This window comes from Myiozetetes cayanensis, unplaced genomic scaffold (genome assembly GCF_022539395.1).
Source record: "Myiozetetes cayanensis isolate MyiCay16 unplaced genomic scaffold, myiCay2020 scf14, whole genome shotgun sequence".
Taxonomy (NCBI): domain Eukaryota; kingdom Metazoa; phylum Chordata; class Aves; order Passeriformes; family Tyrannidae; genus Myiozetetes; species Myiozetetes cayanensis.
The window spans coordinates 16,223,418-16,236,648 of record NW_026087048.1 but is presented as its reverse complement, the minus strand read 5'-3'; the positions used below and the strand labels follow the sequence as shown (position 1 = coordinate 16,236,648).

Here is a 13,231-nt window from a genome sequence, read left to right as displayed (position 1 = left end):
ACTGTATTTGACAGGCACTGCTAATAATGAAAATGTTTTTAAATGTAAGCTCTAGCTGTGTACCAATCACTGCCTAATCAGGGTTATGCTTTTCAAATTATATTGTGTCTTCTTTCACCTCCTGCCTATTATGTGAAATAAAAAGAGGAGCGCTTAGGCAAATCCTTGATCTGTTCACATATATTTTTAATATTAATATGTCAGAGCAGTGGCAATAATGATATTAGGCAAATGACGGAATTCTCCCCCCAGCTGGACATGTTAATTGAGAAGCCAAATTTTCGAGGCAAAGTTCACGTCTGTGCAGATGGCAGGACAATGCCGGATGGCAGGCCTAGGTCAGTGTCAATCCCAGGCCGGACTTTAATGGCTCACTTCTCGGCTTTCCCAACGTCAGCTGGTCCCCGTGGGGTGTTGTGACTTGGGGAAGTCTGTCTCTGCGTTTTTTTTCTGCCCTTGACTCTGGTGCACTAATTTCACACGGAGAAGATGGCCCTATGCGTGATAATAAAAAAAAGAAAAAAAAAAAAAAAAGAGGAATTTACACTTAGAGACTTTCCCAGTATTTCCTTCAGAGCTGATGTAGCTGCACTAAAACCAATACCATACCCTCGCTCTGGCAGAGCTTCCTCCAAAGTTCTCTGACATGAAGGGGAACATATTCCCAGTAAAATCCAGGCACCTCATACCTCCTTAGTTTAACAATATTTTGGGGTGTGCTGTTATTGTCTTTATTTGCATTAATATTCAGGCTGCTTAATATTTTAGACAAGTTGGACAGATTTTAAGGTGTTTTATTCTGCTGCAAGCATATAAAGGTATCTTTCCCTTTGTCAAAAGACCCTGAATACTGTTCATATTTATATATTATCTCCTTTAATGTGATCTGTGAATCAAAAGCTGAATGTATATACTCATATGTTTAGACAGAAATATACAGCATCACAAAAAGACTTTAATAGTTTCAGTTTCCTAATATAATTATTTATTATCTCTAATTAAAATGCAGAGCTTGGCTTTCTGTGTGAGAGTAGATGAAAAGCCTTTTTAATGAAAAGAGCAACTATGAGCTCTAAATTTCTTTATGGAAGAGATAACTTATGTAATCACTGGTAACCTTTTTCAAGAATATTATCTCACTGTTTATAAAACAATACCTTCTTTACTTTAGAAATTCCCATTTACATATGAAAAAGAGCTTTATTTATTGATGCCTTTGACTGATGTGCATTCCTCTTTCAGGAATACCCTCTTTTTTCCATCTTACATATGCCAGAGAACCTACTTTCCTTTTGGCATTACCTGCAGTGATATTTGAAAACAATTCTCTGCTTGAATTATCAATGAGCACAAAATCAGTTTGTTTTTCAAATAAAATCATGTAATATATCCTCGTTTTATAATGTTATATTTCAAATGTTTTCCTATAGGCAAAAGAATGCAACCTTTAACCACTTGCAGCAGGTATGAACACAGGCAAAACCATTGTTTTCCTTTTGTATTGTAAGAAAATCCTTTTTAAACACATCCCACAACACACGAACAGACACACGTTCCCGCTTTTATAAATTTAATTATTTTATGCATCAGAATGATATAATCAACAAAGAACTGAAAGTTTACTGCCAGTAAAACTTGCCTACATCTACCTTAAAAATTAGTAATAAACTAATATATTAACATTACTTCTTGAATTTTCATAAATTCTTCTCTTTATTTCTAAATAAAGAAGGGTTGTTTGACATTGATGGGATATATATTAAAATTATTCTATGATTCTATGATAAAATATCTGAAAAGTCTATGCTTCACTATTTTTCTGATATTTGTGTAACTTCCAACATACCTATGGTCCAAATCTGACCCATCTGAAGCACTAACATCATATTCCTATCAATGTAGAGCAAACAGGAGAAGTGAACTAGTTATATAGCAATCAAATACAAATATACAGTATATCACAGCACATATTGACAGGTGGCCAAATACCTTATGGATAATCCACAACCATGTAAGTCTTGATTCCAATCTCACTGTAGTCAAAGGAAAGACTTGCACTGATTCCACTGGGTTTTCAGTCAAGCTCTTGACTATATGTATTTTTTTCATTAAATGGAAAAAATCATCATCTGTGGCGTTGCCTGGTTATAACAGAGCAGAAAATGAGTTCAGTGATGCTGCATTTCTGTAAATCTGGGCAAAATTTGACCTTATACACTGACACATCAGAAAAGAAGTAGGTAATGCATTTAACTAAACATCTCTGTTGTGCTGTAATCATCTGGTCTTGTGTCTCACTAATTAATGACCGTGTAAAGCAAAAGAATTCAAATAAACATCATTTTAAAATCCATTTACTCTTTACAGTGCTTGCCTTGTAACTTTTACTGAATATTGATTATCTTTTAACTTACCTCCTTTCTCAAACCAATACCTCATCATAAGTAATTCCATTTCTTTTCTCCAGAAAAGAAGCCACCAGTTTTTCTTAAGGACACAGTACCAGACAGCGTAGATTTTATACAACAGACTCCTAGATATCTAACTTTTTTCTAGGCCTACTGAGTGTGAATACCTATATATAAGCAGATTACCTATGTTTTCAAATATATATGTGCATGTTTTCCATGACATCTATCCAGTTTTACCAGGTTTAATCTGACAACTAATCTAGTCAGGGAATGAAAAATAATAATCTATGCAGATCAGTTTAAACTTGGAGAGTCAATCTGAATAGCCCTGTACATAGGAAAAGGTGTGCAATGATCAAGCAATACTGTTTTACAGGGAGGAGATGAGTATATACTAATTTACCTTTAATTTCATTTACAATATTGTTAGCTAGATTTTTTTTCTATTTATTATTGTATAATAATTCAGATTCCACGACTTTTTTGTGACTAAAGTCTTTAAACAAAATTCACAGTCAATTTAGTTAGGGAGAATCCATACACTAGAGCTACTCAGGTTTGAGTTAATCTCAGATGATGCAGATTTATAAAATCACACCACAAAAGCCAAAAAAGGAACAGGCAATCCAAGGAAATCTGGGGAAACTCAGACCATTCTTTCAATTTTTAAATCAGATAACATTACACAGGCTTAACATTTGACATCATCAGATATTTTTCAGCCTTTTTTTTTCTGTTCCAGTTATTTTTGGCAACTGTGTTGAACACTAATGCAGTTTCTGCGTTATTACCAATGGGAAATCCCTGGCATCAAAGGATTAATCTTAGTCTTTGTCCTGCTTTAGTAATAGGAAATAAATTTTACCTAGTCATTGTCCTAGTCAAGTCAAATAAAGAAACTATATCTGCTGACAAGCCGTTATTATCACAGTCAAATAGATTAGCATTGATTTACTGTAGGTAAGAGCTGTTGAAGGGTCCGTTCTGTATGTGCTCTGTAGCAGCATGATTATTTACTGTAAACCTACCCTCTGATTTTCTCCTTAGGCTAGTATTGTTATTATTAAAGCTAATTCACATGAAATTATGGTAGCTCTCCTGGTCTACAGTCTTTGGTCAGAGACCTAAGCAGGTGTTTGCTTAATAATTTGGTCAAAGATCAGTGAGTTAAAGGTTAGGCCATAGAGGGGAAGAATGGAGAGGTCAGAGCACTTGCAGGAGGGGTCTGAGACTTGATCTTCCTGAGTCTGGAATGGTCGAACCTCAAGGTCACCCATTAGTGATCCTGTTTTAACGGACTGAGAGATGTCGACCATAAATTCACCGTGCCAGCACCTTTAACCCTATTAATACTTTGACTACTGGAAATAAAAGCAAGGACCCAGAAGGAACCAGCCCACAGAGAATTATTCACAAAATGTCTGTGAGATTAAATTTATCTAATAAAGCTTGCAACTCTTAAAACAGTTCTCCAAGGAAAAAACTTTCCTTCACTTTACCCTTTTATAGAGGTTCATTACATTCTATATCAAGATGGTAGGTAAATGAAGACCCTTCACATACAACATGCACATACATGATTCTAAATGAACATAACATGTATTTTACAATATAACATTTTCTCTGGTAATTGAAATAAAATTAATGAAAGTAGAAACAAAGCTGAACCATCTCCTGTTGCCAAGAACTGGTCCATGTCTGCGTAATCAAAATGTCATAATGATCATCCAGAAGTAAGAGGCCGACACATACTGAGCAGTCACCTCCCTACCAGAAGCAGAGAGGTTTTCTCTTTCTTTTAGTCAATAACTGTGTTTTGACAGTCAGGCATTTTTGCATGTAGAAGTATGGGATCACCAAACCGTAACTGCCAAATGGGGAAAATGATACTGTCTATTTAGGAGCTTCACCTTGAAAAGTACTTCTTTCCTTCCACTCTCCAATTCCACTTCAAGCTGGAGGAGCCTGTACTTACTGCAGTAATGCTGAGTTACAGGGATTTAAACTTTTTTATCATCTTAGCACAAAGCAATTCAGCTTAGTTCAGAGTTTCAAACAATTTCATATCAAAAATATCTGAAACTGCTTAGTATCACCATACACCACAAATCATTTTGGGGCATCTGGCATAGTGAGATCCTTGGAGAGTCCCCTTTTGCTGTGTCTGGGATCTTTTGGACTGCACGCGACCAGAATGAATTTATATTAGGAATCAAAATTATCCTATAGATGTTTATAGCACACTTCAGAACAAAGAAAGGTGCTGGATTATCTAGAAAAGTTTACACTCTAGATCAGAGCCAGAACAGTATGAAGTGACTGTTCATATACAGGAGATATAAAGGAATAGCTGGTGGAGGGATTTCTCAGTCATTTGAGAAATCAGGGTATTTGGCCTGTAAAAGAAGTGACATCACAGACCAGGTCAGGAAAATATTCACTCACTGCTATTAAGATTAGGATGTCCATGGGGCAATGAGACACTGAACTCCTTCCCAGAGAGTTCCCAGGGTCTTCTGGCAAGCAGCTCCTTCCATTGCAAGATGAGGACATAAGAACTTGCAGGCATCCAAGTATCATGAAAGGGAGCAGAAGGGTAGGAAGGGTGAGACATAAAGGAACCATCCACTTGAGATAAATGAAGACATCACAGCAGAGTAAAAAGAGATAACAACAGACAGTTAGGTGCAGAGTGCTAATTGGGAGTCTGAACTGAATCAGTGGCCCCAGCCCAGCAGTAATGAAATATTCATAGATGGCCACACAACACACTGGCAGTAAAGGACAGGTTGCTTTGCCTTGTAGCAAAGAGAATTTTAGTATATCACTGTCCTCTTGTGTTCCCTACCCTCACAGCTCCGGGGCTGTAGGAAGGAAAGGCATCCAGCTGCTGCTGAAGCATGTTTTCTCCATGAAAATGTCATACTGGGCACCTTGGCTACCCAGGGATTTAAAAATTAATTACATCACCCATAGAAAGCCAACCACATAGGAAATTGAGGCATTCTGAAACATCACAGATATCTTTATTCAGCTACTAGTCATCTTTTCCTTGACTTTCAGCAAATTTTAGTTTGCATGTCTTCTCATCTTATGAAACCTCTCCAAATATGTGAACAGAAAGAGTTTTTCACATGTGGGCAGGAGGGAGCATGGTGTTTCAATAAAAAAGTAACTCTGCTCTTGATAAAAATTCATGGGTATTTCAAACCGAGAAACTAACCCTGACAGAGGCTGTCATCTCTTATACGGCATAAAGTGCCCACAATTCCCACAAAGATCAACAGGTTCTGGGCTCCATCCAGAGTCCCTCAGATCTGAGCCCTTCATCCAGAATACTTGGCTTCAATTCATAACACTTGAACTCACATTGTTCAGATGAGCTTAAATCTTTGCACAAACTGTTTGCTCAATTGCACTGCATACCGTGCCTGCTGCTGGGTGCACCTGTTTGTTTTGATAGCAAGCACAATAGGATATTTTGTGGGTTGAAATCATCCATTGTAACAAAACAGTCTTTTTTTAATTAAAAACAATTCTGGAAATGAAGACACAATAAGAATATGTAGGGAGAAAAAATCCTTTTATAACGATTGAAAAGTAAAATGTGTCAAAATATTTTTTGAACCTCTCGAGTATTTTGGTGACCCAAAGTCAGTTTTCAGAGAGGAGTTCTGTTTTAATGGGCATAAGCTTCTGTCTTTTAAATGATCTCTGAAGGATATCCTAAGTGAAAATCATTACTCTGTTTGAAAAATAAATATAAAATAATTATTAAAAGGAGCTGTATACTTACTGTGTTCCATGTTCTGCTTGCTAATTAGGAAGGAAATGCTCTTTTAAAAATATCTGATCAGGAAATAAGATTTCCAATCTACTTAATCAGTATGGGTTGGAATCCATTCACAGAAAGCCATATCTCAAAATACTCCTGCATGTTCAGCTTTCATTAATTAAAAGAAGAATAATAAACATAAAGTCTAAGCTGTGAGACAGACCGATCATGTTCATCTTTAACATGAAGCCTCATACTTTCAGGGTTATGTTTACAACTGATCACAAGAAAATAGTACCTTCAGCCTCCAATCTTTCACAGAACTCTACAACAGATCAGGTCAAAATACTAAGTACTGTAAACTATTGATAACCACAAATAATTATTTTCTATGAATAGTTTAATACAGTTTGTATTACTGTTACACTGCACATTTAAATGTGAATTGACATGAAAAACAGAGAAAATTATTCATGTAGCATGTTGTTGCAGTAGATCATCTCATCCTATTCAGTGACAGCAGAACAGTCACTTGGACACTGTTGCATATAGCAAGCTCTTAATATGGAAAACAGGCATGGTACAAGAAATTTTTATCAGTTCCCCTCTAGATTTTAACCTACACAAGCACAGTGAGCTCAGAAATCTCTGAAACAACAGAGACAGTATTTTCTAATTTTCTTCACGGTCACCACAGAAATTAATCCAAGCTTGGAAAAGGACACTTGAAGATCTCGAACCACTCAGGAGAGAAATCTCCGTGTCAGTCACAAGTCAATCGTTAGGTGGATTCCTGGCTCTGTAGGACAGAACTGTTGGCTTCACATAACCTCTCACTGCACCAGGGAAGGTGGATTAGCCATAAACCAGGATAGATGTTGTTCTATGGATTTGTTGCTTTCTTTGGAGTGGAGGAGATTTGTGTTTTCTTCCAGAAATCACTTCCCTGCCCAGCACAAAAGCATTGCCCTTTTGCCCCTGTTGCATGCAGAGAGAGGGGATGCTACCATGGTAAAATTCACTCCTGGGCAAGAGGCCAGAACATGGCCTGTGTACTATTAAGCCTTCAAAATAGGGTTTAAGTGGGACTTAAGTGGTGCATGAGCCTTTTGTTGGCTTTTTGCCCAGAAGTGAACTTTACCCACAGAGAATATTACACGTTGCCCAAGCATTGTCTGCCATATATGGGTGCAATGTAATTCCCCTTTGTCACCCCGACAGAACACCCAGCACTGCTTAAACCCAGTTGTTCTAAATGGTCCAGAGGAAATTAAGCCTGCTGCACATAATTCAACCAAAGCACTACTAGCACAGGAAGAAAGTATGGCTTTATGGCTGAGGAAATTTAATTTTCTCAGGACTGTCATGCCAACATGGTAAACAGGATGGGCCCTCATTATAGAAAGATGTGGTTTCTGGCATTTGCTTGTACAACACTGCACATAGATGTTCTGCAGGTCTTTATTCTGAACTTACAATCTAAGCAGAATCTCGTATTTTGTGTTTATGTAGCATCCTTCATATTAAAATGCAGCTTGAAGTATTCCCACATTCTTCAGTGTGCTTAATTTTACACACATGAATAACCTTTCAGATTCAATAGAATTGCACAGGCAGTAGAAATAAATTAAAACATAGTGTATGTCTTTAAAGGAGCAAGGCCCAAAGTTGTAGTTGCATTCCTGAAGTGAAAGCTTTTCCCTTTTTATTTCTATTTCTGGTTTCTTTTCTGCTTTGGCATTAGGGCTTTCTCTTTCCTGATTGACTCATTTTCCTTTGAGAGTTGTTTAGATAGGTTACTAAGAAGGTTAAAAAAGACAAGAAACAAAGGTTTAATGACTTGCAAAATTATGCACAATACAAGAGGAATACACACATCCTGAACATTTCCCAGCCTGATACAGTTTAGCTGGAAAAAAGGATGACGGGAAGGGAAGCAGAATTAGGAACAGAAACATCAGATGTCCTGGAAGGAATAATAAATCATAATTTGCTATTGTAAATTCTACTGGCAGCTCGTAAAAGTGACCACAAGTAGTCTCTCTGATATCTGGAGAAGGGATCCAGAACTGCTGACAGGTTTGTGTACACCAAACTGATTAACACTTTACATTATACAGATGATTATTAGGGACTTTGAATTTGAGTTCCTACATTGCTCTTGCTTCGAAGCAAGCAGCTGGGTTTTTTTTTCTGAAGATACTTTCTCTAAGTGGCATGTGGAACCTGATGATTATCATTCATTTTTATTTAGCTAGCAGATGGCTTCCAGCAGCAATTCCTTAAAAGTTTCCTCATTTATAAAATATGAAGTGGCTGACCTAAGTTAAACCAATTAGTAACTTTCCTTTATCATTTTTGCAGGTGCTTTTTTCATTAGGAGATATCAATCAACTGCAGGGCAGTAAACATGCTAGTTCTGGTATTTGTGGAATGCTCAGATCATCAATTGAAGTACACGCAGTTCAAACCTGAAATATTAGCAGTTCAAAAATCCATTAAGATCAGTATCAGACGAGTTGTTGTAATACCCATATTGAAATGTGTTGCACAGAATCAGCATGTGACAGCTTGGAACTCAAAGAAAATATTTCCTGTTACTAGAGTGTTCATACAGAAACTCTAGATTGCATTCAGTAGGCAAGAGCAAATGCTTTTCACCTGGAAAATGTTCCCTTTTAGTAATACCATCTTCATTAAAAGCATTCAGATTAGTTTCTTCATCTACTCTGTATCTCCCAGTTACAGAAGGTAGAGAAAATGTTTCAGGATGAAAATATTCTTATGCAGCATAACTGAAAAGTGATTCATCTGCTTCTTAAAAACAAGTATTTTACCTTGTTTCTACAAGCAGGATCTTTCAAAAAGATACCAGTTTTAGTTTCAAAAAAACAAAGCTATATTATTTGAAATAATGTACATGATTCAGACTTTTACCCACTCTGAATTAGTAACATGAGAAGTGAACTCTATCAGGATTTCTGCAGAACTGTATCACATACACTTACAGTCTGAAAATCCAACTGGCTTTTCAATTACACTGGAGTGGAATACAGCTGCTAGATTTTATATCAAGTAGCAAACAAAATAATGTTAATATTTTCTGAATGGAGGATTATCAGAGAAGAACAAAATCCTGATTGTGTAAAGCTACAGAATCAGGTTCAGCTCATACGAACAGGATCCTGGCAGGATCAGGCCAACCATTCACCAGAAATGTTGATACAATAAATTTGTGGATAAATTTTTGGGAAAAGGCAGGTTAAAATGACAAATGTCAAATACTAGTAGTTCTTTTTAAAAGGCATCTCCCCTGACACCTCACCCTCATCCCTTGCTCTCCCCTCCACAGATGGCAACGAGGTGCACAGTGAAAGGAATTAAGGCGATGGTGTGTTGACAGGAGCAAGGACACTCCAGTTTTCATCCCTGCAGACAACAGAAATGACATCACGTCTCCTCAAACTGACACATTAATAAATTTAGTATCACCTGAACTTTTCTGGAAAAGAGAACCTTTTACACCAGCAAGTTATCTGGTGTCAGCAATAATAGGATTCTGTATCATATTCTGCTCCATATATGATGGCAGAATTACCTTTTGGGCCCTAACAAGTTGACAGGGGTTCATTTTGCTTCCTCTTTTAATGACATCTTCTTTGCAGGTGAACTGCAGATGTAATGACTTCCTCTTTTGCTTCTGAATACTCCCGAAATGTCATCATGACCCAAGACATCTCAATCTGGCTTAATGCAAACGGGAAGCAAAGGGTTTTTAAAGGTGAAACTGATCTTGCTAATGAAGAAGTATCACTCTTCATCTGGACAGGGAGCACAAAGCTTGTTAGATCGAGCTAGGTGAATGTCACAGGCTAGAGTTCAAGCATAACACAGAATTGTGACTAAAGATGTTACCTTCTATTTGTGTAGACATACACAATCAAAACAAAGTAATAGAAGTCTAAATCTAAGTATTTTGGAATGGCACAGTGAGATATGAAATAATACTTTGCTGGAGCGGTCAGCATTTCAATGACCTTAATCATGAAAAGTTCAAATGTTTTTAAAAAGAAGACAATGGAAGAATGTGTTCTTAAAAAAAAAAAAAAAAAGTTGGATTATTCTCAAGGTATATACATATATATTTTTAATGCACAAGAGAGCCAATTAGGAGGTTCAGGTAATGCAAGGGGAAGCAGCTTGCTCTTTGGACACACAGAAAGTTCTCTGAAGCCTTTGGAAGCTTCTGAGGAAAACACCAAAACCCATCCCACAGGCAAGTACCAAACATACACAGACCACCTTCACTGACTTTGCTGACACTCCACCACCTGCTCATCCCAGCTTTTGTGGGATATCACAGTCCTCCCACTAGGAATTCTGACTGGCTGTGGAAAGCATTAACTTTCAAAGCCTTTGCTGACTGTATAGAAATGGCAGGGGTAGCAAAATTTAGCTCCCCTCTTTGCAGATGTTTCTTACATGTTTAATTCATTTAATGTTTTGTTTACAGGCCAGATCCTGGTGATACTTTTCTATTTAAAGCAGCCCACTGTTTGCAGGATTGCAGGATATTTCAGATGGACACATTGTGTGAATGGGCCCAGATTGAAGCTAATGCAGAAACTGTTCAGTGATTCACCAAGAGAAAATAAAAAACAAAAGCCTACTGGATTCAAACACTTGTCTGATTCAGGGAACATTTTAAAAACACCACATGAATATTTTAAGTGCCAAAACTAAAATGGAGATTTGAAAATAAAGGCTCAGATTTTCGAAGGAATATTTGCTCCACTCACGCAATCTTCCTATCTGCTTGGGGAAAAAAATATTGTTTTTATAGGTGAAGGTATATTTGAAATGGTCTGACCTAAGTTTTTTGATCAGTTTTTTTCACAGAAAAAGCAGAAGGTGTTTGCAATATATTTTGTTTAAGACACACTGACTTACAAGAGCTTTTTCTTATTTACTCTTGCTTTCCCAAAGATACTTAATGGAATTTACTACTGTGGAGTACAAAATCAAACTAGAGGGGATATAAAAAGAAGACTAATTGTTTGTAAAAACAATATCTATGACTAAATATGGTGAGCTCAGCCCCTGACTGACATCCATGAAGATCCTTAGCCAGAAGAATGTACATAAATTAAACTACATCATAGTAAATTTTACCCAAAACAACGAAGTCAGTGTTTACATTAAAAATAAAAAATTCTTTGTGTATCAAAGCTTAATACCAAAGGACTCAGCTGAAAAAAATGGAACAACTAGAGGTTATGCTCCATAGCAGTGGGTCAACTTTGCAAAAACTATTCAGCAGAGTTCCCTAAAGGTCACCACAAAAAAATTTAACAGAGGAGAGAGAACAGTGGGTTCAACAATCAAAACTTAATCATGAAGCTGAGAAATCTTCTGGTTGGCTTCTCCACACCATCTAGATAAGAAATGGCTTAAAATATATCAGAACCTCATACAATCCCTTATTACGCAACTGGGAACAAAGAACAGCTTTTATGCGACAGCAAAAACTTCCAGGCCATACATCATGCAGTGGATTGATGCTGGAGAACAGCCTTTATTCATTCTAAGTCAATGAGTGCTACAGAACGGATGATAAACTTGCATGTCGAACTCTAAAGTTGCTATTCAAGTTGCTTTACGACAAAAAGCAAGTGGCTGAATAAAAGATTTGATTATCTAATACCCGATACAACACAGAAAATGTGGTACCTTCCTTCTCACGTGTCTGTGGTAGAAAAATTGGCTAATGAGTTTAATCCACTTACCTCAAAAGAAAAAGTAAAGTATTTGCAAATAAGTTTAAACGAATTTTCAATTAAAAAATTTATGAGTCATGGCCTCTGTGTTATTTTAGGAAAAACAAGCAATTACACTTAGTTCTAACAGGTGGAATAATGACTTTTTCACCTGTCAACTGACAGCTTAAAATTCCCACACATGTAGACCATTTCTGTTTCATCTTTTCTTTGAATTTCAGCTGCTTTGCTTTTCAATGCCTGTGCTTTGCTGGTGTCTCCTTTGTGTCTGAAACTCTCACACTGAGTTCCGCCTCTTTGGTGCTGGGCTTTCTTTTCACAGTGACATTTCAACATAAACAGTCAATATTCATTACCTCAAAGGAGACTTCCCTCCTATTGCTGACCAATTAAATACCAGCTGAGTTAGGCAGACAAAGGTAAAGAAGCTGGAACACAAGACTGGCTGGAGTATATTTCTTCTTCCCTTAACAGCGAAAAAATGGATTCAAAACAAAGAATTGACAATATTGGGAAAATCCAAAGCAGAGCAAAACAGTTTCTTCAGAAGTTATGCTCCTTTTTATCTTGCATGGTTCTTTCCTAGCATTATTTAGTCTGTAGACAGGAATAGAAAAGATGCATATGTATCACAGGGACAAAGACAGATCACAGGTATTTCTCTGCAATCCCAACTTTGATGAAATAACAAGGATGTAACAAAAAATAACAGCTAATGTTTGATGCCAAGAGAAAGGGCTCTTCCCTTTTCATTTCTGAAATGTTAATAAGCCTCAGATGTGTTTTGAGTGTTATTGTATCACCAACAGTTCAGCAAAGACCGCTTCACTCTGTACTATTAAAGGTTCAACTGTGAGAAGGAAAATGCCCACCTAAACAGATCATGAGCAGGGGTGAAGAGGTACACTAAACTTCTGGCTGATGAGGACAGCCTGCTGACAGACTGCCTGAAGGCTGATCAACCTCCTTCTCTTCCATGGAGTGGGAGGGGATCAGCATCATTCACTGTCTCCAAAACAGAGGCACAGCCTTTAGGGGAAGGAACAGCTCTACCACTGGCAATGCAATTCAGGCATTCACAGAGCTTCACCTGCAAAGTGCAGGAGCACTGAATCATAAAATACCTAACTGAAAAGGACTCAAAGCTCATCCGTGCTGCATACCTGCCTCGGGGCAGGATCAGATACCTGAACTCTTCCTGACACGTTTGTCTGACCTCTTGTTGAAAACCTGCAGCAACAGAGACTTGACACCTCCCCTGGCGATCC

At 37.3% G+C, this 13,231-nt stretch overlaps 1 long non-coding RNA gene across 2 annotated transcripts in view; it reads right to left on the bottom strand.

Annotated features, from left to right (window-relative positions):
• Positions 1-208: 208 nt before the first annotated feature.
• Positions 209-13,231, bottom strand: part of LOC126637078 (uncharacterized) — a 36,056-nt gene continuing 23,033 nt past the window's right edge. For both annotated transcript variants that reach the window (XR_007628189.1, XR_007628188.1), the window contains 2 exons: positions 1,990-2,141; positions 209-495 (listed from right to left, as the gene is read on the bottom strand). This is a non-coding gene — a long non-coding RNA (uncharacterized LOC126637078). The remainder of the gene's footprint in view (positions 496-1,989; positions 2,142-13,231) is intronic.